The sequence below is a fragment of the Meles meles genome, chromosome 3, assembly GCF_922984935.1.
Source record: "Meles meles chromosome 3, mMelMel3.1 paternal haplotype, whole genome shotgun sequence".
Taxonomy (NCBI): domain Eukaryota; kingdom Metazoa; phylum Chordata; class Mammalia; order Carnivora; family Mustelidae; genus Meles; species Meles meles.
The window spans coordinates 113,743,253-113,767,125 of NC_060068.1; the positions used below are offsets into that span (position 1 = coordinate 113,743,253).

Here is a 23,873-nt window from a genome sequence, read left to right on the forward strand (position 1 = left end):
TGACCTGAGCAGAAGGAAGACATCTGACCAACTGGGCCACCCAGGTGCCCCCACATTCAAATGATTTTCATTAAATTCTCCCATCTACCCAGTTTCACAAACCAAATCCTTGACTCCTACCTTTCCATCACTCCCAGCTATAGCCAAACAACAATGGAATTCCCTGAACTATTTTTCCAGTCTGTTTCTTTCCATCCAAGAGCCACTGGTCAAGGTCTGAGCGCCACCATTGTATCTAAAAAATACCATTATAGCTGTTAACCGATCTCCAGGCACATCTCAGCCCCTCCAATTCATTGGCATTGGGGACAGAATGATCCTTCTAAAATGAATGGCTGCTGGGGTTTTTTACTTAAAACTGCCATTAATGATTCACTATTATCCTCAGGAACAGTTCAGTTAATACAATTTCTAAGGGTTTTTATGACGTGGTCCCCAGTTTTCCCTTTAACATCATTTACTTCCTCTTCCACTCAATGCCCCATAACTGTGCCATCCAACCATTTTCAATTTCGTTGTGTTCCACGAAACACCAGGTTCTCTCTGTTGTGACTACAGGCCATCACACTTGCTGTCCATCTCTTGCCTGGCATTCCCTTCAGAACTTGGTATGGCCATCACCTCCTTCAGGAAGCTTTCCTCAACCCCCAAGTCTGTATTAGGTGCTCCTACAGTGTATCAGGCACCTTCCCTTTAGGGCACTTATACTAAAGAAGTTATCAATCCTGCTTATACCTCTACATCATGAAAAGGAACTTAGGTCTATAATTTCGGATTCACAAGTTCACGAATATGGCATCCTGTTTTGGGTACTGTATCTTAAGAGATATTTTTGTTAACCAGAACACATCCAGAAAAAGAAAAACAAAGCTGGAGGCATCACAATCCCATATTTTAAGATATACTACTATGTTGTAGTCATCAAAATAGTATGGTACCGACACCAACACTGACACACAGGCCAATGGAACAGAATACAGAGCCCAGAAACAAACCCACACCTATATGGTCAATTAATCTACGAGAAAGGAAGCAAGAATATACAATGGGGAAAGATGGCCTCTTCAATAAACGGTGCTGGGAAAATGCGACAGCTATGTGTTAAAAAAATGAAAGTGAACCACCTTCTTACACTATACCCAAAGTAAACTCAAAATGGATTAAAGCAATGAATTCATAAAAATCCTAAAAGAGAACACAAGCTTAGTTTCTCTGACATCAGCCCTAACAACATTTTTTAAGATATGTTTCCTCAGGCAATGGAAACAAAAGCAAAAATAAACTACTGGGACCAAAATAAAAAGCTTTTGCACAGCAAAGGAAACCATCAACAAAACAAAAAGTCCAACTACTGAATGGGTGAAGATATTCACACACTCTCAAAAAAAAAAAAAAAAAAAAAGAGAGATTATGCCACTTGCAACAACATGGATAGACCCCGGGGATATCATGCTAAGTAAAAATAAGTCAGATTGCGAAAGACAGACACCATATGATTTCACTCATGTGGAATATATAAAAACAAATGAGTAAACAAAGAAAAAGCAGAATTAGAGCTATAAATACAGAGAACAAACTGATGGTTGTTGTCAGAGGGGAGGCAAGGTAATGGGGAGGGGTAGGTCAAGTTGGTGAAGAGTGGGTGATACAGGGATACAGTCATGGTATGAGTAAGTCACAGAAATAAAAGCATAGCATTTAGAATATAGCCAACGATATTGTTATAGTATCACATGGTGACAGACAGTACTTAAAGTTTAAGTACACCATAACACTTAAAGAAGGTGAACCACTTTGCTGTACATGTCAAACCAGTGTTAATGTTGTATGAAAACTATACTCGAATTTTTAAAAAAATTAAAAATTAGAAAAGGAATATATCCAGAGAAGAGCTGAATGGTGAGGAGTCTGAAAAAGATGTCAGGTAAGAGTTAAGGGAACTAGTGATTTAGCTCAGCAAAAAACAGAGATAGGACAGCCTTCAAATATGTATAGGCCAAAGCATACAGCATTAGAAAGAGGAAGCATTACTATGAATTATCAAAGAGGATGGAACCAAAGCCATTATGCATAAGTTTCAGAAAGGCAATTTTTTATTTAAAAAAAGAACCATATAAAGTATAATTGCCTGCCAAAAGATACTGGACTAGACAGAGAAGTGGTGAATTCATACTCCCTAAATTTTTAAAAAACAAGGAATATTAAAAAGATCCCTACATTTGATGGGTATTAAGGAGAGCACTTGTTCAGATGAGCACTTGGTATGATATGTAAGTCATTAGTCCTTAAATTCTACTCTTGAAACCAGTATTACACTACATGTTAACTAAAATTTAAATAAAAACTTGAAACAAAAAAAATTTTTTAAAGATTGTGGAACATAACCCGAGCCGAAGGCAGAGGCCTAACCCACTGAGCCACCCAGGCGCCCATGATCTCAGGGTCCTGGGATCGAGTCCCGTATCGGGCTCTCTGCTCAGCAGGGAGCCTGCTTCCCTCTCTCTCTCTCTGCCTGCCTCTCTATCTACTTGTGATCTCTCTGTCAAATAAATAAATAAAATCTTAAAAAAAAAAAAAAAAAAAAAAGATTGTGGAACATAAAGAATAACATGGAAGACATTAGGAAAAGGAAAGGAAAGTGAATTGGGGGAAATGGAAAAAGGGAGACAACCATGAGAGACTGTGGACTCTGAGAAACAAACTGAGGATTTTAGAGGGGAGGGGGTTGGGGGGTTGGGTGAGCCTGGTGGTGGGTATTATGGAGGGCACGTATTGCATGGAGTACTGGGTGTGGTACATAAATAATGAATTTTGGGACAATGAAAATTTTTAAAAAATAAATAAAAATTTATGGGGCGCCTGGGTGGTTCAGTGGGTTAGGCCACTGCCTTCGGCTCAGGTCATGATCTCACGGTCCTGGGATGGAGTCCCACATCGGGCTCTCTGCTCAGCGGGGAGCCTGCTTCCCTTCCTCTCTCTCTGCCTGCCTTTCTGCCCACTTGTGATCTCTGTCAAATAAATAAATAAAATCTTTAAAAAAATAAATAAATAAAAATAAATAAATATTTAAAGAAAAGATGCCCATGTTTGAAAGAACATCAGATTAAGCAATTACTAATAGACCAAATAAATTCTAACATTCTGAATTTATAAAATTTATATAAATTTGTAAATTTTACACAAAATTTATAAAAATTTTATAAAAAATACCTGAATTTATATAAGTATTTTCACTATGACTTGGTGGCAGCTGAATTAAAATACATTACCATAGCCTACCCTATTAAGAACATAATGTCTTAAGGGGCACCTGGGTGGCTCAGTGGATTAAAGGCTCAGCAGAGAGCCTGCTTCCACACACACACACCTCTGCCCCCACCTGCCTCTCTGTCAAATAAATCTGTCAAATAAATAAATAAAATCTTTAAAAAAAAAAAAAGAACATAATGTCTTAAGATACAACATTTAGCTGTCTGTATCACAAAGAAATCAGAGGAATCACTCATTATTTAAAAAGCTGAATACATATTTTTCCTCTATTAATGAACACTTCAGAGAGGGAAAAAAGCACATTAAGAAAGACTGCAAATAAGGAGAGTTTTCTTTTTTTTATTTGATCCTGAGTGGGGGGGATAAAAAACAAAATCTAAATGACAATTGGTCAGCTTATTCAGACAGAATGCTTATTTCTCAAAGGATAAAAAGGTATCAGAAAGGCTTAAGGAATAATCTTTAAAGAAACTTTGCAGACTACCAAATACTTGGCTTCTGATTTATACAGGAGGAAGAGATAAAGAATTTTTAAAGTTTTCCTCATGTTTTATAGAATTCAATGGTCATGGAAGGGGGCTCAATACTCTGTACTCTCTGCTGCCATATTTAGTTGTATCTTCAGGACACACTGATCTGGAAAAAGCCATTTTTACATGAATGAGAACAAACGTGCAAGAAAATAGAAGGTCTTTATCTTCATGGTATAACTTTATAAATAAGTACAAAGTCTGAATTAGTCATTCAGTGTCATCTCTAACTCTCTGCTATTTACAATCCCCATACTTTTACTTTACAATACTATGAGAAAAAAATACTCCATTCTCATTAAAACATAACTTTTATTTTTTTTTTAAGATTTTATTTATTTATTTGGCAGACAGAGATCACAAGTATGCAGAGAGGCAGGCAGAGAGAGAGAAGGAAGCAGGCTCCCTAAGGAGCAGAGAGCCCAATGCGGGGCTTGATCCCAGAACGCTGGGATCATGACCTGAGCCAAAGGCAGAGGCTTTAACCCACTGAGCCACCCAGGCGCCCCAGAACATAACTTTTAATAAACAGACTTCACTCTTAAGTTTGATTTGATTCAGAGATGGGATCTTTTCTCCTTACAGAGTCTTCAAAAATAAATTTAAATAAATTTAAAAATAAATTTGTGAAACATTATCTTTTCCTACAACTTTACAAAACACTTTTGTATATATGAAAGGCTGTAACAGTAAAGAGACAAGCCTCTGGGGTGCCTGGGTGGCTCAGTGGATTAAGCTGCTGCCTTCGGCTCAGGTCATGATCTCAAGGTCCTGGGATCGAGCCCCACATCGGGCTCTCTGCTCCACAGGGAGCCTGCTTCCTCCTCTCTCTCTCTGCTTGCCTCTCTGCCTACTTGTGATCTCTCTCTCTGTCAAATAAATAAATAAAATCTTAAAAAAAAAAAAAAGAGACAAGCCTCTATTTGGGGCTGAATTGTAATCCATTTCTCTCCACTGCCCCCCTCCCAAGAAAAGACATGTTCAAGTCCTAACCCCCATTACCTCTGAATATGACCTTATGTGAAAATAGAGCTGTTGCAGATGTAATCAGTTAAAATGAAGTCATACTGTAGTAGGGTGGGCCCCTAATCCACTATAATGGGCGTCTTTATAAGAAAGCAGCCATGGGAAGATAAAGACAGGGAGAATGCTATGTGATGAGGAAGAAAGAGATTGTGGAGTTATGCAGCCACAAGCTCGGAATGCCAAAGACTGCCTGTAAACCACCAGAAACTAGGAAGAGGCAAGGAAGGATTCCCCTACAGGTTTCTGAGGGAGCATGGGCCTGATGACGCCTTAATTTTGGATTTCTAGGCTCCAGAGTGATGAGACAGCAAATTTCAGTTAATGGTACCTCACTGTGGCTGGCCAAGGAAATGAATACCTTCCATTTGATTAGAAGAGAAAAAAAAAAAAAAGAAACAAACAAACAAACATCACATGAATCTAAATGTTACCATCGTGAGCACTACAATCCATCATCCAATGAAAACAGTGTTGGCATTGCTTTGCAACTGTAACTGTCAACAATAAGGTCTCCAGCTCAATAGAATTTTAAGTCCATGTTTCTATTAACTATCAATTTATTCACTATCTAGGCTAGAGTGCTATCTAGGCCACTGGGTATTATAAATACGTGTATTTTTTTCCATCACTTTCTAATTAGGCAAACAGTCCTTGCGTTCTTTACACGTTATTTACTCATTTTGACTAAGTAATATGAATACAAAATAAATGTGATGCGAATTTTTTTCAATGAATTCAAAGTTTTTTGGTTTGGGTTCTTTTCAATATTTTAAATTCAGTAGCATTAACATACAATGTTTTATTAGTTTTATGTGTATAATATAATGACTCAACAATTCTATACATAATTGACTGCTTTCCACTGTAAGTCCCCTATACCTATTTTATCCACCACCTCACTTACCTCCCCTCTGGTAACCATTGTTTTTGTTCTCCAGAGTTAATTGTCTGTTTTTTGGTTTGTCTCTTTTGTTTGCTTTTCTTAAATTCAACATGAGTGAAATCATACGGTATTTGTCTTTGTCTGACTAACTTATTTCACTTAGCATAATACTTTAGCTCCATCCACATTGCTGCAAATGGCAAGACTTCATTCTTCTTTATGGCTGAGTAATATTCCATTGGGTATGCACACCACATCACTTTCACCATTCATCTATCCACAGACACTTGGGTGGAATTTGAACTATTACATCTTCCGTCTGTCTACCAATCACCCTGTTCTCCCAAGATAAGCACTATTAACATTTTCTTATGTATCTTTCCAATGATATTCCATACATTTATAAAATTACATATATAAAATATACAAATTTTTGTGGTAGACATAATGGTAGCATACTCCATTTATCATTCCATACCTAATTTTTCTTACTTCCTATATCTGAAATGATTCTTACAGGTAGGACTTTTTTTTTTTAAGATTATTTATTTAAGAGAGAGAGAGCAAGTGAGCACACACACATGAGTGGGGTGTAGGGGCAGAGGAAGACAGAGAAGCAGGCTCCCCACTGAGCAGGGAGCTTGATGTGGGACTGGATCCCAGGACCCTAGGATCATGACTGAGCCAAAGGCAGAAGCTTAACCAAATGAGCCACCCAGGTGCCCTGACTTATATTTTTATTTGCTATACAGTATTCCACTATATAGATGTATCATAATATATTTAACTAATCCTCTGTAGATGGATATTGAGGCTGCTGCCAGTATTTATCTTTATCATAAATGATGCTCTAACAGATGTGTTTTTAGTCTTGTCACTGAGCCTTTCTTTTGCCATCCTATTTATAACTGCAATCACCTGTTCCCTACCTTGATCCCATGTTTTATTTTTCCTCGTGGCACTTCAAGTTATCTGCCATTCTATATATCTCATTCATTCACTGCTTGTCTTCACCAACTAGAAAGTAAGCTCCATGAAGACAACAACTTTAGTTTGCAACGAACTACTACCTAAGTCCCTGGCACACAGCTAGTGCTAAGTATTTACTGAATAACTCAATGTTTTTCTATAATTCCACAAAAGAAAACCATACATGATAATGAAAAGGGACAACACATCTTCCCTTTAAGGCAAAATAAGTAATAGTTCCCGAACTGATCAGTAATTTGTCCTTTTTGTCCTGTATTAATTAGCTATATTATGTGAAATGAGATTGCTACATTTTAATCTGATCTAGATTTTGATATACTCTGAACGCAGTAATGTCTCCGTTTATTTCAGCCTATTCGCCCAAGGATAAGGCTAATATTGAGATCTTTCTGAATATTAAAGGACAGGTCTCTGCATCTTTTATGTAGTTGCCCTCCCACAATAACAGTAACCATTAACATGAAATTTCTTCTACCAGCTGTACATTTTCAATCACCAGAAGAGTGACTCAGTGTGGTATTATTTCTGGTAAATGCAGAGGGTGCTGAAATCTCAACTTATTTTGAGAAAGTCAATACATATTTAATTTGTCCCAACTGCCTTTCTAAGGACTTAAGATGTGGTAAACTGCATCATTCTCTTGCACAGCACTCAGTACGCATTTCAATTAGGCCCTGGCACACCAGGGCCTCAAAGTAGCCCCTGACAAATTGCTCACTGGGAGGGAGTGGAGAGGGGATATACTTTATAGATAAGATAAAGAACAGGGGTGCCTTGGTGGCTCAGTCAATTCAGTGTCTGCCTTTAGCTCAGGTCACGACCCCACCCTAGGCTCCCTGATCAGTGGAGAGCCTGCTTTTCCCTCTCCAGTTTCCCCTGCTCTCTCTGTCAAATCAATAAAAGCCGTAAAAAAGAAAAAGAAGTTCTCATTTTTATATTAAAATTTAACAAATCTAAATAATATGCTATAAAAATGTCTTTGTTAACCATTCAAATTTCCAATTAACAACTATACATACTATTACTCGGGATGAAGATCCCCATCTTAAAACAGTTTAGTAATCAATACAGATAGTCCCTGACTTAAGGATTTTTCACCTTTACCATGGTGAGAAAACTACATACATTCAGTAAAAACAGTACTTCATAAATTCCAAATTGTGTTATTTTCTTGGGCTAGTGATATAGAGCACAATATTTTCTTATGATGCTGGGCAGCAACGGTGAGCCACAGCTCCCAGTCAGCCATACTATCTTGAAGGTAAATGATAGATAACTTACAACCATTCTGTTTTTCATTTTCGGCATTCAATAAATTACATGAGCTATTCCACACTTTATTGACCAATTGTAGGCTACTGCAAGTGTTTGGAGAATATGTAAGGTAATAGGCTAATGGATGATGTTTGGTAGGTGCATCAAATGCCTTTTAGGTTCTGGATAGTCTCAACTTATGATATAACCCCATTCTAAGTTGAGGAAGATCTATACATTATTCCAAGAAAACACAAAAGCCAATTTCCCTAACAATTTCAATTCCACCCACTCCTGTGTATGTACAACCTGTCTGTTACAAAGAGCCAAATAACCGCTAAACTTAGCAAAGGAATCATCAGGAAGGTTTATGGGTACTAGGTCTGTTTATTACAACACCACTTTGAAAGGTTTCTCTAAGCTTAAAAGCAAGAGGGAAAATATATGAAATTTGCAAGATAACTTAGATGTAAATGAGAATCTTGAACTTCTACGTGTATTTTTTAAATTGTATTTCTGAGACAGGTAAGATTCTGTATTTTAAAAAAAAATTATGGCCATAAAACAGTAAATCTGAGGTTTACTTTTTTTTTTCTTCTATAAGAGGGGGGCAGAGAGAGAGAGAGAATCTTAAGTAGGCTCTACGACCAGCATGGAGCCCAATGCAGAGTTTAATCTCACAACTCTCAGATCATGACTGGAACCAAATTCAAGAGTGGGATGCTCAACCAACAGAGCCACCCAGGCTCCCCAGAGATTTACTTTTCTAAAGACAAAAAGTACAGTAGTCTTCCCCTTATTCCTGGTTTCAGTTACCCACCTTCAACCACAGTCACAAGGACATGATCCTCCTATTGAAATATAATCAGATCAAGAGTAGCCTAACATTACCTTACAATGCCTGTGTAGATCACCACACTTCAACTCATCACAGAGGCATTTTTTTCATCTCACATCATCACAAGAAGGATGACTATAATACAGTGTGATGTATCAAGATAGGGGTGCCTGGCTGGCTCACTCGGAAGAGCATGTGACTCTTGATCTTGAGGTGGTGAGTTCAAACCCCACACTGGATATAGAAGATTACTTTAAAAGAATCAATGAAAGGGGGCACCTGCGTGGCTCAGTTGGTTAAAGGATCTGACTCTTGGTTTTGGCTCAGGTCATGCTCCCAGGGTCATGGGATCCAGCCCAGTCTCTGGCTGCATGCTCAGTGTGGAGTCTGCTTATCCCTCTCCCACTGCTCCTCCCCCTGCTTTTATTTATTTGACACAAAGAGAGAGAGAGAGCCCAAGCAGCAGGAGCAGCAGGCAGGCAGGCAGAGGGAGAGAGAGAGAAGCAGGCTCCCCACAGAGCAAGGAGCCTGATGTGGGACTCAATCCCAGGACCCCCGGGTCATGACCTGAGCTGAAGGCAGACGCCTAAGCGTCTCAGACGCCTGAGCCACCCAGGCACCCCTCAATAAATAAAATCTTTAAAATAAATGGATGTTTTAAAAAAAGCTATTCTGAAAGAACCCACATTCACATAAATTTATTCACACAAAAAATTACAGTAAACTGTTACAATTGTTCTATTATTAGATGCTATTATCAATTTCTTACTGTGCCTGATATATCAAACTCTATCATTAGTATTCATGTATTAAAAAATATAGTAACAGAGGGCTCACTACTATCCATGATTTCAGACATCTACTTGGGTCTTAGAAATACAAACGCCATAGATAATGGGGATTACTATATGCTGGATGGCTTGTGAAGGTTTCCCCATACCCAAGTTTTTATACTGATTCATGTTTTCTTCCAGTATTTCTAAAGTTTTCCTTTGTATACTCAACTCTGGAAAAATCAAGAACTTATCATGGTATAAAGTGTAAGGTAGATAATCAGTTTACTTTTTTTCTAATTTCTGTACTGGCAATCACATTCATGAGGTTCTGATTACTATGATCAAAGGGCTATAGAGTACTATGAAAACCACAATGGAAAAAAAAAAGAAGAAAACCACAACGGTTTCATCACAAAGGTCAGTTTTGCTGTTTGTCAAAACAAAGCTTTTCAAGGCAAAATTTAAAAGGAGGAAGGTAATATACTTAAAAGGATCAATACACAATACCAATTAAAGCAGAAGAAAAGCTATTCCCTTCACTCAAGGATCTTCAACCCAGTGTAAGGTCTGATAATTTCCAGGTACTACAGAGGACAGGTCTGGACAGTTGTAAGGAAATTCATTTCCAGATCTCCAACTTCCTTCTATGCTTTTTTCTGAAACTGGTAAGCCCTGGAGCACAGGGCTGTCTCACTCAGTGGAGTTTGCAACTCTTGGGCTAGGGATCGTAGGTTTGCAAGGCCCATGTTGGGCATAGAAATTACTTTTAAAAAATAACTTTAAAGTGTTTTTTTTTTTTTTAAAGATTTTATTTATTTATTTGACAGCGAGAGAGAGAGATCACAAGTAGGCAGAGAGGCAGGCAGAGAGAGAGAGAGAGAGGGAAGCAGGCTCCCCGCTGAGCAAAGAGCCCGATGCGGGACTCGATCCCAGGACCCCGAGATCATGACCTGAGCCGAAGGCAGCGGCTTAACCCACTGAGCCACCCAGGCGCCCCAAAAGTGTTTTTTTTTAAAAGGATTTTATTTATCTGAGATAGAGAGAGAGAGAGAACGAGTTGGGTGAAGGGCAGAGGGAGCAGCAGACTCCCCCAATGAGCAGGGAGCCTGATGTGGGACTCCACCCTGGGATTTTTGGATCATGACCTGAGCTGAAGGCAGACTCTTAACGGACTGAGCCACCCAGTCACCCCTACTTTAAATGTTTTTTAATTAAATAAAATTGAGGGGCGCCTGGGTGGCTCAGTGGGTTAAAGCCTCTGCCTTCGGCTCAGGTCATGATCCCAGGGTCCTGGGATCGAGCCCCACATTGGGCTCTCTGCTCAGCAGGGAGCCTGCTTCCCTTCCCCTCTCTGCCTGCCTCTCTGCCTACTTGTGATCTCTGTAAAATAAATAAAATCTTTTAAAAAAAATTAAAATTGACGTGTCTAGGCTTCATTCATTCTCTTCCTCTACCTCCCCTTTCACGGTAACACTTCCATGTTGTAGGAGAAAGCCACATTTCTTAACTCATCTCAAACCTTAACAGGGTACTGATTTTTAACAAGTCTCCCATGCAGCAAAGGCATAATTGGCAGAGATGGAGTCTCATTTAAGCAAAGCAAGAAATATTCAAAGAAATTCACAGCAAGACTCATTGCCTAATCAATCTGTGTTAGAATCTGGTAGTGAAAATAGTTGTCCAGTGGTTGTTCAATGCAGGTGCTGTTATTTCTATTAGCACTGCAAATGTCAGGCCACCTTTTTTTTTTTTTTTTTTTTTTTACACAGGGGAAAGCGCGAACGCAGTCCCCCACTACGACAAATTATGCAGTCGAGTTTCCCACATTTGGGAAACTTTTTTTTGTGCAGGGGTCAGCACATCCGGAGTGCAATGGATAAGCCTCGCCCTGGGAAAACCACCTTCGTGACCATGGTATCTCCCCTGTCAGGCCACTTTTGACAAGAAAAACATACAATGTAGCTTGACAGTGAGGGCTAACAAATTTTACAGCAGTTCTTTCCAATAAAGTGAGTAAGCAGAACAAACAGAGTCAAAGTGTCTGGGAGCATATTTTTCAAAATCAAAGACAACATACAATATTTCAGAAATTACATCTTTGATAATTTCATAAACTTGAAGTTTTAATGTTAGTTTTAAAATTTATGAAGTACAGGGGCGCCTGGGTGGCTCAGTGGTTTAGAGCCTCTGCTTTCGGCTCAGGTCATGATCCCAGGGTCCTGGGATCAAGCCCCGCATCGGGCTCTCTGCTCAGCAGGGAGCCTGCTTCCTCCTCTCTCTCTCTGCCTCTCTGCCTACTTATGATCTCTGTCTGTCAAATAAATAAATAAAATCTTTAAAAAAAAATAAAATAAAATTTATGAAGTACAAAGCTTTTCAAAAAACTTTTAAAGGTACATATATAAGAAAGGTCAAGGATAACATTAACTTGTAGACATAGAACTAGAACTCTAGAACTAACTAGAACAGCAACAGAATACTACCAGCTCTTTAAAAATAATCAAATTAGAAAATAGCTGGGAGGAAAAAAATGGAGACCAACCCTTCAATTTCAGTGCCCAAAAATGCTTATATAAAACCTAATTTCATGTTCCCTGCAAGCAGTCAACAGCCATCTCTAAAGCAGACTTAGGAGGCACCTGGGTGACTCTGTTACTTGAGTTCTCAACTCTTATTTTTGGCTCAGCTTGAGATTTTCCCTCTGCTCCCCACCCCCCACATTGCTCATAAAGGCACTCCCTCTCTAAATGAGTAAATTAAAAAAATATTTAATATTTTATTTATTTATTTGACAGACAGAGATCACAAATAGGCAGAGAGGGAGGCAGAGAGAGAGAGGAGAAACAGGGTTTCCACCGAGCAGAGATCCTGATGTGGGGCTTGATCATGACCTGAGCCGAAGAGAGAGGCTCAACCCACTGAGCCACCCAGGTGCCCCGAGTAAATAAAATTTTTAAAAAATAAATAAATAAAGCATAGTCAAGTTTCCAGGTGAAATTAATACTTTCTCTTACAAATATCAGATGCCAACTGAAGCTATATAACAACATATTCTCAAATACTTAATATTGGGGCACCTGGGTGGCTCAGTGGGTTAAGGCCTCTGCCTTCCACTCAGGTCATGATCCTAGGGTGCTGGGATCGAGCCCCACATTGGGCTCTCCGCTTGGCTGGGAGCCTGCTCCCCCTCCCACCCCCGACTGCCTCTCTGCCTACTTGTGATCTCTGTCTGTCAAATAAATAAATAAAATCTTTAAAAAACCTAAGACATAGCATTTGAAAGTTATTTAGTAAAAGGCTATGCAATGATATGTTCACCATACTCAAACTACTGAACACAGAATATGGGAGGTATAAATACTCTATGAGGAAATAAAAGTTTCTTTAAAACACTATCATGGCCCCTGGGTGACTCAGTTGTTAAGAATCTGACTCTTAATTTCAGCTCCGGTCATCTATTTCATTTGAGAGAAAAAGCACATGCATGTGCACACAAGATTGGGGGGGCACACAGATGGAGAAGCAGACACCCCACTGAGTGAGGAGAAGGCCTATGCAGGACTCAATCCTCGGACCCTGAGATCACCAATCTGAACCAAAGTCTGACTCTTAACCGACTGAGCCACCCAGATGCCACAATAAATAAATCCAAAAAAAAAAAAAAAAAAGGCTCAGTACCAAGAAATCATACATGTTTTCATTCTAAATCATAAAGGGAAAAGCTTTTACTAGCTCCCATATTCTTTTTAAAGATTACTACAGCTTCTCCTATATTGATAAAATAATGAACTGAGGTAGCATAAACGATTTTTAAAAAGACGTTTATGTATTAGAGGACACCTGGGTGGCTTAGTCAGTTAAGCCTCTGCCCTCAACCCAGATCATTATGGTCCTGGGGTTGAGTCCCCACACTGCGCTCCCTGCTCCACAGAAAGCCTGCTTCTCCCCCTCTGCCTGCCCCTTCCCCTGCTTCTGTGCGTGCATGCGCATACTCTCTCTCTCCCAGACAAATAAAATTCTTAAAAAAATAAATTACATGTTAATTCAATCCTGAGAAAAACGAGCAATAAGGGAAAAACTTAAGGGTTTTGGTTTTTTTTTGTTCATTTATTTTAGAAAGAGAGGGTGACAGAGAGCATGAGCAGGGAGAGGGGCAGTATGAGAGGGAGAGAGAATGATCTGAAGTGGACTCCCTTCTGAACTCGGAGCCTGGGGGTAGGGCTCAACCTTGTGACCCTGAGATCATGATCTCAGCTGAAATCAACAGTTGAACTACCCAGACACCCAAAAAAACATAGTATTTTGCAGTTATATTCTTTGAAAATATTTTACCTATCCAACCCAGAGGTAAACACAGTATAAAAGAACTTTCCAGAAACACCTGAGTTTTCCCAAATGGAAATATTACAATAGACATGCTACTTTATGAAAGTAACAGAAGAGTAAGGGCTCACATTACAGGAAAAGAACATTTCCTGAACAAATCAAGTCTAAGGTGGATTTCTTTCATCCTACCATCTTCAAAATACACTGCATGTGGGGCGCCTGGGTGGCTCAGTGGGTTAAGCCGCTGCCTTCGGCTCGGGTCATGATCTCAGGGTCCTGGGATCGAGTCCCGCATCGGGCTCTCTGCTCAGCAGCGAGCCTGCTTCCCTCTCTCTCTCCCTGCCTGCCTCTCTGTCTGAAGTAAATAAATAAAATCTTAAAAAAAAAAAAAAATACACTGCATGTAAAGACATAAAGCCTTATCACCGAAAAAATAGGAAGGCTTCTGTTGAATGTTAGGTAACTCAAGTAGCACTTAGCATTCATTCTTTCCTACTACTCCTTACATACACACCTTCCTGTATCTCAGGTGCAGGAAAGCTAAAACAAAATAAAACCAATAAACTACACTTCCCAGACTTCAAGTTATAGTTTGTATTCAGAATGTAAATCAGTTTCTACCAGTAAGAAGTCCTCTTTTGAAATTTGGAAAGCAAAAGTGAAGGAAAGAAAATTACGAAGTTATCCTTCCACTGCTGATTTAAGTGGTAAGCAATGACACAACAAAATCAACGTGATTAGAAACAATTACAGTAACTTTAGTCACCAGATGCCAGCAAGAAGCAGTCACATCACATATTCAGCATTCCTTTGATGGGTCCCCAGTTTTACCTTCCTGACCCTTTAGCTATGGCCTCATGTTCTCAAACATAATCCAGTGATGGTTCTCTGACTCCAACTCTTCCCAACTAGCCAATGATTTTTTTAAGTATCAAATTCCCTGTATAATATCTACCTGAAAATCCCAGAGTACAATTTGTATCTTGCAAAGAACTCTCACAGATAGACTATGGTTAAGTTTAAAATGTACATGGTTGGGGTGCCTAGTTGACTCAGTCAGTCAAGCACCTGACTCTTGATTTCAGCTCAGGTCATGATCTCAAGGGTTGTGAGATCCTGCCCAGGGACTGGTTCTGCATTCAGGGGGAGTCAGCTTGACATTCTCTCTCTCTCCTGCTCAAGTGATACTGACTGTCATAAAAGCACATTTCAGAGTTGACAGCTGGCTTTTCTTAGTCTTTTTTTTTTTTAAGATTTTATTTATTTATTTGACAGAGATCACAAGGAGGCAGAGAGGCAGGCAGAGATAGAGAGAGGAGGAAGCAGACTCCCCGCCGAGCAGAGAGCCCGATGCGGGGCTCGATCCCAGGACCCCGAGATCATGACCTGAGCCGAAGGCAGAGGCTTAACCCACTGAGCCACCCAGGCGCCCCTTTTTTTAGTCTTTCAATTGTAGCATAAAGTATTTCTTTTAGCAGTAGTCTGAAATGACTTTATTTAAAATATAAGACAATTGTTAGGGCAACATACAAAAGTAACATTCTAACACTGAATGATCCTGGCTGAAGGAATTTATCAGTAATACACAATGGGGAGTCCGCGTCTATCTCTCCCTCCCCCTCTGCCCCACCCCCTCCTTATGCCTCTCTTATAAATCTTAAAAAAAAAAAAAAACATATCCACACAAAAAGCTGCATATGAATATTCACAGCAGTATTATTCATAATAGCCAAAACATGGAAACAACCCAAATACCCATTAATGGATGAATGGATAAATGACATGTGGTATATCCATACAACTGTAACATTCATCCACAAGGGAGAATCAACTGCTGATACATGCTGCAACATAGATGAATCCTGAAACATCATGTTAAGTGAAAAAGGCCACTCACAAAAACACACTGTATGGGGTGCCTGGGTGGCTCAGTGGGTTAAGCCTCTGCCTTCGGCTCAGGTCATGATCTCAGGGTCCTGGGATCGAGTCCTGCATTTGCTCAGCAAGGAGCCTGCTTCCTCCTCTCTCTCTGCCTGCCTCTCTGTCTACTTGTGACCTCTGTCAAATAAATAAAAATAAAAATAAAATCTTTAAAACACACACACACACACACACACACACTGTATGATCCTTTATATAAAATGTCCAAAGGAAGCAAATCCAAAGAGACAGAAAATAGATTAGTGGTTGCCAGGAGCTGGGGGAAATGGAGGAATGGGGAATAACTGCTAATTTCTTTTTGGGGTGATGAAAATATTCTAAAATTAGAGACAGTACTGATGGTTGCACAACACTGACTTACATGCTTTAAAAGGTAAAATACGTTATGTGAGTAACAACCCTAACACCAATCCCGAGGTGCAGAACACACTAACACCAAGCAATTCTCCACCACCACCTGGGTGTCCTATAATTCAGCTTGATCCTGACATACCTAGAGACAGCACCAGATCCCACGCAGGCCAAAGGCTCAGTCCTACAAGCCTGCCCAGCCCTTCAGAGGCCAATCATAAGTCCAGACTGTCACCTGTGCTTCTTCCCATGACCCCCTCCTCAGGTTTGATTAATATGCCAGAGCATTTTAAACAAGTCTCAGAAACATTTCAGTCATGAGATTACCAGTTTATTATGAAAGGATGTCATTCTGAAAGGCCAAATGGAAGAGATACACAGGGAAAGGAAAGGGGTCTGTAGCTTCCTTGCTCTCTGAGCATGTCACTCTCCAGAGTGCCTCTGTGTGTTCACCACCTGGAAGTTATCCTACCCCATCCTCCAGATTTTATGGAGGCTTCATTACACAGTCATGATCAATTAAATCATTGGTGTCTGGCAATTCAAACTCCAGCACATGGCCTCTCTCCAGGTCAGAGAGGTGGGACTTAAAGTTCCAATAATCAAATTGCAGAGTTGGTTCCCCTGGCAACCCGAGGTCATCTGTATGTGCTTCCCAAAAGTCACCTCAGGAACCTAAAAAAATACACCTTTATGGCTCTCTTAGGAAATTCTAAGGGTTTTAGGAGCTCTGCACCAAGAACAGGGTAGACTAACTAGGTTATATCTTACTGTAACTCACAGTATCACACCTATTATCTCGATAAAGCTGCCATAGGGGTTAAAAAAAAAACCTCCTCCCTCAAAAAAAGCCTAAGGATTATTTTCTTGGGCTATAGCCTCAGAGACAAAAAATACCAGTCTTTGGGCACCTGGGTGGCTCAGTTGGTTAAGCAACTGCCTTCAGCTCAGGTCACAATCCCAGAGTCCTGGGATCAAGTCCTGCTTTGGGCTCCTGGCTCCACGGGGAGTGTGCTTCTCCCTCTAAGCTTCTTGCCTCTCATACTCTCTCTCACAGAGTCTCTTTCTCAAATAAATAAATAAAATCTTTAAAAAAAAAAAAAAAAGTCAGCCTTTGATATATGTCAAAATGCTTTGGGGGGCGCCTGGGTGGCTCAGTGGATTAAGCCGCTGCCTTCGGCTCAGGTCATGATCTCAGGGTCCTGGGATCGAGCCCCGCATCGGGCTCTCTGCTCTGCAGGGAGCCTGCGTCCTCCTCTCTCTCTGCCTGCCTCTCTGCCTACTTGTGATCTCTCTCTGTCAAATAAATAAATAAAATCTTAAAAAAAAAAATGCTTTGGAAAAAAAAAATGGGTTCTACAAATGTATACTCCCTCCAGCAATAAATTTAGTACCTTTGTAAATTAGCACCATTTCTTAAATCCTAAATCTGGTAAGAGAAACTTACTGTTATTAAAGTTGAACACTTTTTTCCACATTTTAGTCACTTTTTTCTTCTGCAAAGGGTAAGTTCTCAGTCTTTAAAATACACATCTGTGGGGAGGCTGACTGCTCAGTCGGAAGAGTACACAACTCTCGATCTCAGGGTTGTAAGTCTGAACCCCATGTTGGGTGTAAAGGTTACTTAAAAATAAAATAAACAGACTTCTTTATGCACACAACCGTTATATCATAAACCAAGAAATTAGTTACTTTTTTACCATTTTGGCCAGCAATAATGAACTCAGTCTAACTCTGTTCTCCTTCAGCTTTTAATTTTAAAACTTTCCCTGAAAGTTTTTAAAATAGTCTCAAGAGGGGCACTTGGGTGGCTCAGTCCATTAAGCATCTGCCTTTGGCTCAAGTCAAGATCCCAGAGTCGTGGGATCAAGCCCCACATCAGGTTCCCTGCTCATTGGGTAGCCCGCTTCTCCCTCTCCCAGTCCCCCTGTTTGCGTTCTCTCTCTCCCTGTCCCTCTCTCTGTCAAATAAATAAATAAAATAGTCTCAAGAATCACTCTCCTAAAATAGGCAGATTAAAAGGACACTACGATATGAGTTCACCTGGGTTACTTGAATTTCCAGTTTCCTGACTGCAATTCATTTTAAAGTAAAATATCCAGTTGACTCGAGACTTTTTTTTTTTAACACTTTAAACATTTTAACATTTTAAATAACAGAGAAAGAGGGAACACAAGCGAGGGAGTAGGAGAGGAAGAAGAAGGACTCCCACAAAGCACGGAGACCGAAGAGGGGCTTAATCCCAGGACCCTGGGATCATGACCTGAGGTGACGCTTAAGGACTGAGCCATCCGGTCGCCCCTGGAGATGTCTTAAAATAATACGAAGTGGGGCGCCTGGGTGGTTCAGTGGGATAAAGCCTCTGCCTTCGGCTCAGGTCATGGTCTCAGGGTCCTGGAATCGAGCTTCGCATTGGGCTCTCTGCTCAGCGGGGAGCCTGCTTCCTCCCTCTCTCTCTGCCTGCCTCTCTGCCTACTTGTGATCTCTGTCAAATAAATAAAATAAAATCTTTAAATAAATAATAATATGAGGCAGCAAAAAGGAAATGAAGTATTATTAACACTTTCTACAAGCCAATTACTTTAATCCGACCAAACCTTTTACCCTCATTTAATCGAGAAAGAAAATTAAAATCACAGAGACTGAGGCCTTGGCCACGCCACAAGTATGTGACAAAGTTATGGATCAAACTAAGGTGTGCCTAATTCCAAAGTCCCTATTCTTTCTGCCACTTAACAATGCTTCCAAAGTCAATGACTCTGAAAATCAGACATTTGGAACACTTTTTCTGCCATTTATTATGTGACTAATTTCTAAGCTTTGTAGGTATCATTTTATAAAAACAAGGTCCTTACTTACAAAATAAATACAAAAATGCTAAAAACCCACTGTAAAATCAAAGTCTAAAAAACACCTACTTCTTAAACAGCAAATGTACAAAATAATTCTAAACATTTTTCTTGAATTTATATCAATATACACTGAATCTTCCAAATTTACAAACATGTGATCACTCGCTGAAAAGCATTTTTTCAGGAACTGCCAATCCCCCCTTCACATAAAAATGGATCATATCTCAGTTGAAAAGGCCACATCAACTATAATGCCTTTTATTTTTCTTTACCACACAAGACATGTTTTCAGGATTATATGCACCATTTAGGAAGTAGCACTACATTAAAAGAAATGACTACTTCAGCTATTTAAAAAGAGATATACAGTATAGGAGCTTGTGAGCAAGCAATTTACAATAAATAAAAAGACAAGGCTAAAAAAATAAATAAAAACAAGGTAAGAAACCAGCTTTCTACTTTACCACAGCTGATGAACATAACTGTGATAAAGAAAAAGTCATTTAAATTATACAACCCTTGGACACCTGGGCGGTTCAGTTGTTAAGCATCTGCCTTTGGCTCAGGTCATGATCAGGTCCTGGGGTCAAGCCCTTCTTCAGACTCCCTGGTCAGTGGGGAGTCTGCTTCTCCCTCTCCCACTCCCCCTGCTTGTGTTCCCTCTCTCACTGCTTCTCTCTGTCAAATAAGAAAAAAAAATCTTTAAATTATTCAGTCTTTAAAAGACTCTTCATTAGCTTTAAAAAACTACTTTTCCAAAACAGCTACTTGATAAGATTAGGACTAATTTATAAAGCATGGAATATACCAATATATCTGAGGGACTCTTCCACAAGGATTTGCACATACATTAAACAAAATCAAACATTAATACAATAATCCTTTTTAATATAAGAATTCTTAAATTAAAACTTTTTTTCCCCAAGAACCTCCTCACTCTTCATTCTGATATATTAAAAAAGATAGCAATATCTAATAAAATTGTCACAAACCAGATAAAAGCCCGGAATAAAACATATTTTTCTTCTAAGATTATTTTAATATTAAGGCATCACTAGGACTTGGGGCAGGCAAAAAATAGGAACTTATCTATAGCCCCTTATTTGACCCTAGGGCTATTATTCAAATAAGTCTACTGTACACAGAATCACGTACTGTTTTCCTTAGCTGGTATAACACAATCAAACTATTGTGCAATGGTAAAAGAGCTCTTAAGAAAAAATTACTGCTCAAGTAATTTTTGAGTTGAGGTGACTTACCACAATTCTACTCTCCATAAACACCATTGTTTTTAATCACAACTTTACTTACAGCTTTACCCACTGTCAAACAAAAATTTCACTTTCCAAAGAGATTTTTTCAAACTGAAGTAATAAAAGTAATGCTTTTATGATCACAGTATTTGCTAAATTGTGTACTAAGATCTTATTTCGGTTTAAAAAAAAGGGGGGGGGTCGCCTGGGTGGCTCAGTCATTAAGCATCTGCCTTCAGCTCAGGTCATGATCCCAGGGTCCTGGGATGGAGCCCTGCACTAGGCTCCTTGCTCAGTGGGAAGCCTGCTTCTCCTTCTCCCACTCTCCCTGCTTGTGTTCCCTCTCTCGCTGTCTCTCTCTCTCTGTCAAATAAATAAATACAATCTTTAAAAAAAAAAAAAAAAACCTGTTAGTGAATCAACAAAGTTCAATTTTTAAATTAATTTCCTCAAGAAATTTTTAAATAAATTTCCTCAGGTGCCTGTAAGAAAATAATCTCTTTATAGAACTGGGGGGGGGGGGGGAGATAAGGGTGAAAAATGGCATGGAATGTCCAGGTGGTAACAGGAGACACAATAGAGAAAACCTACTAAACCTGAGAAATAGGACCACATCATTTCACTTATTTAGAGATATGGTTCCATAGGAAAAAAATCAGAGTAGCAGGAAGTAAATCATCAGAGACATCAGGTAAGCACTTAGAGGATAAAGGGCGAAAGAAGAAAACAAGCCAGGAAAAAAAAAAAAAGAAAAAAGAAAAACTGAACTCAGGTATATTTTTGTAAATCATTCTGAAAAGCAAATTTTAAAATAAAAGTTATCTAATAATCTAGGACTCAAACCAATCAGCTCTGCTTTCTTCACCAGGAAAAGAACACCTTACAAGGGGCGTAGCAACTCAGTAGGAAAACCAAAAGCGCCTGGGTGGCTCAGTGGGTTAAGCCTCTGCCTTCGGCTCAGGTCATGATCTCAGGGTCCTGGGATCGAGTCCCGCATCGGGCTCTCTGCTCAGCAGCGAGCCTGCTTCCCTCTCTCTGCCTGCCTCTCTGTCTACTTGTGATCTCTCTCGTCAAATAAATAAATAAAATCTTTAAAAAAAGAAAAAAAAAAAACACACTTTCAAAGGCATCTCAAGATCTTTTATGCCTGTGTTGGAACAACAAAATAAGGTGTTCAGTTAAGCAATTAACATACAAACACACAAATAACCAGTTTTTACACAATAAAATAATCTACAAACCATCATCAGATGTGAAGGGAATGCAACTTTGAAAAACAAAAAAGGTATATCACTGAGGTAAAGTCACTGACTGAACTGATTTCACAGACCACAAGGAAGAAATTATCTTTAAACCAAAATAACTCTGCTATGTTAAACCGTAAGAAAAAATGTTCATCAGTAGTCAAGCATTTTTATCCATAAAAACAGCAATTTCATATAGTTCTATCCAGTGGTCTGCTGATAAATATTTAATAACTACCTCCCTGGAAAAAAGGCCCTGACTTAAAGCTTTTGTAGATCTCCATGTCATAAATTGTCCTACCATAGCCAGTTTCAGGCTGCCAACACAATGTTACTGAATGTGGAGCTGGAGAGAAGCAAAAGATCGCTCACCAGCTCCAACACACCAATAGTTTTTCTACCCAGTACTCTCATCTAAGGATCATCAGAGCAGTTCCTGAATTTTTTCATACTTCCCTTAAATCAGGCTTTTACTTGAATAATCCCATTTCCTACTCCCCTAGGCTAGGAGGCATACATTTCTGACACTTTAAGACATCAATGCACTAAAATTCATTCACAAAAAAGAATAAACTTTAAAAAAGAATAAATGAGATTACTACCTTATTTTTTTTTAAAGATTTTATTTATTTATTTGACAGAGAGAGAGATCACAAGTAGGCAGAGAGGCAGGCAGAGAGAGAGAGGAGGAAGCAGGCTCCCTGCGGAGCAGAGAGCCCGATGCGGGGCTAGATCCCAGGAACCCGAGATCATGACCCGAGCCGAAGGCAGCGGCTCAATCCACTGAGCCACCCAGGCACCCCTACTACCTTATTTTTATTCATTCAACACTTTTTTACTAAACACTTATCTAGTGTCATGTATTGTTCTGAGAACTGTGACAGCAAGGAACAAGAAAAAGGAGTTCCTTGCTCTCATAAGGCTTGTGATTTACTTTAGGACACACTTAAATTAAAAATATATTATTTTGGGGTGCCTGGGTGGCCCAGTAGGTTAAGCCTCTGCCTTCAGCTCAGGTCATGGTCTCAGGGTCCTGGGATAGAGCCCCACATCGGGCTCTCCACTCAGCGGGCAGCCTGCTTCCCTCTCAATCTCTGCCTACCTCTCTGCCTGCTTGTGACCTCTCTCTCTGTCAAATAAATAAATAAAATCTTTAAAAATACATATTATATATATATATAATTACTTTAAGGTCTGACAAATGCTATAAAGAAAGTGTAACAGTGATGGGAGGGTGCTATTTTAAACTGAGTGGTGAGGAAATGAGGTGATACTTAAGCTGAGATCTTAAAGATAAGAGGCCACCCTTGCAAAGATCTGGGAACCATCATTTCAAACAGAGGAAACAACTAGTATAAAAACCATAACCCAAGAACAAGCAAGACCTGTCTGAGAAATTAATTTGTGGCTAAAGGCAGTGAGCAAAGGTGAGCCACTCTGAGAGGCTGTAAGGTCCATATTATATAGACAGAGTGTGAGTGAGTTTGTATTTTCTGGGAGAGTACAGTTTGTATTTTATTCTGAGTAGACTGGGAAGGGTAGTGGGATAAATCTGTTAAATGAATAAATGAATGCATACTTTCACAATCCCATAAGAGACTTGGTTGACAGCCTATTACTTATATTCACTTTTCTCAATATGATTATTTTGGTTACTTCACAATCCACCTAGAACATTATGAAGTTAAAGCAGGCCATAGCAGGCCTCAAACTATCAATATACCTGAAATAAATTTAGAGGTTTGACTACTTACTAGTTTAGAAATAGGGATTTTTTTTCTTTTGAGAGAGAGAGAGAAAGAAAATGAGTGCACGCAAGAGATGGGGGAGAGGGGCAGATGTGGAAATCTTTTTTTTTTTTTTTTTTTGACAGACAGAGATCACAAGTAGACAGAGAGGCAGGCAGAGAGGGAGAGAGGGGGAAGCAGGCTCGCCACTGAGCAGACAGCCTGACGCGGGACTTGATCCCAGGACCCTGAGATCATGACCAGAGCCGAAGGCAGCGGTCCAACCCACTGAGCCACCCAGGCGCCCTAAGATGTGGAAATCTTAATCAGACTCCATGCTCAGCACAGAGCCCACCACCCAGTGCAAAGCCCAATGCAGGGCTCTATCTCACCACCTGAGATAATGACCTCAATCAAAATCAAAAGAAGTATGCTTAACAGACTGAGCCACCCAGGTATCCCAGAAACAAGGATCTTATTAATCCAATATGGGTATTTCATATGTGAAATGGTAACATGAATTCAGATAGACCAATGTCAAATTCTAATGAAGATTACATAATTACCCTGCAAAATAGAACAATTAATTCAAAACCGTAGGAAAACACTTGT

General features: G+C 39.6%; 1 protein-coding gene, 1 non-coding gene and 1 pseudogene across 8 annotated transcripts in view; 1 reads left to right on the forward strand and 2 right to left on the reverse strand.

The window, feature by feature from the left end:
- CDC42SE2 (CDC42 small effector 2) overlaps positions 1-23,873 on the reverse strand; it is a 121,118-nt gene that overhangs the window by 87,134 nt on the left and 10,111 nt on the right. Inside the window, exon 1 of one of the 7 annotated variants that reach the window (XM_045999932.1) lies at positions 19,565-19,582. The exons of the other annotated variants lie outside the window; for them this stretch is intronic. The gene's annotated coding sequence lies outside the window, so the exon portion shown is untranslated. Of the gene's footprint in view, positions 1-19,564; positions 19,583-23,873 lie in introns of those variants that run through there. 7 annotated transcript variants of the gene reach the window in all.
- LOC123939267 overlaps positions 1-23,873 on the forward strand; it is a 53,021-nt pseudogene that overhangs the window by 19,700 nt on the left and 9,448 nt on the right.
- On the reverse strand, positions 11,334-11,505 carry LOC123939371. The gene has a single exon (XR_006817832.1). It is a non-coding gene; the product is annotated as a U1 spliceosomal RNA (small nuclear RNA).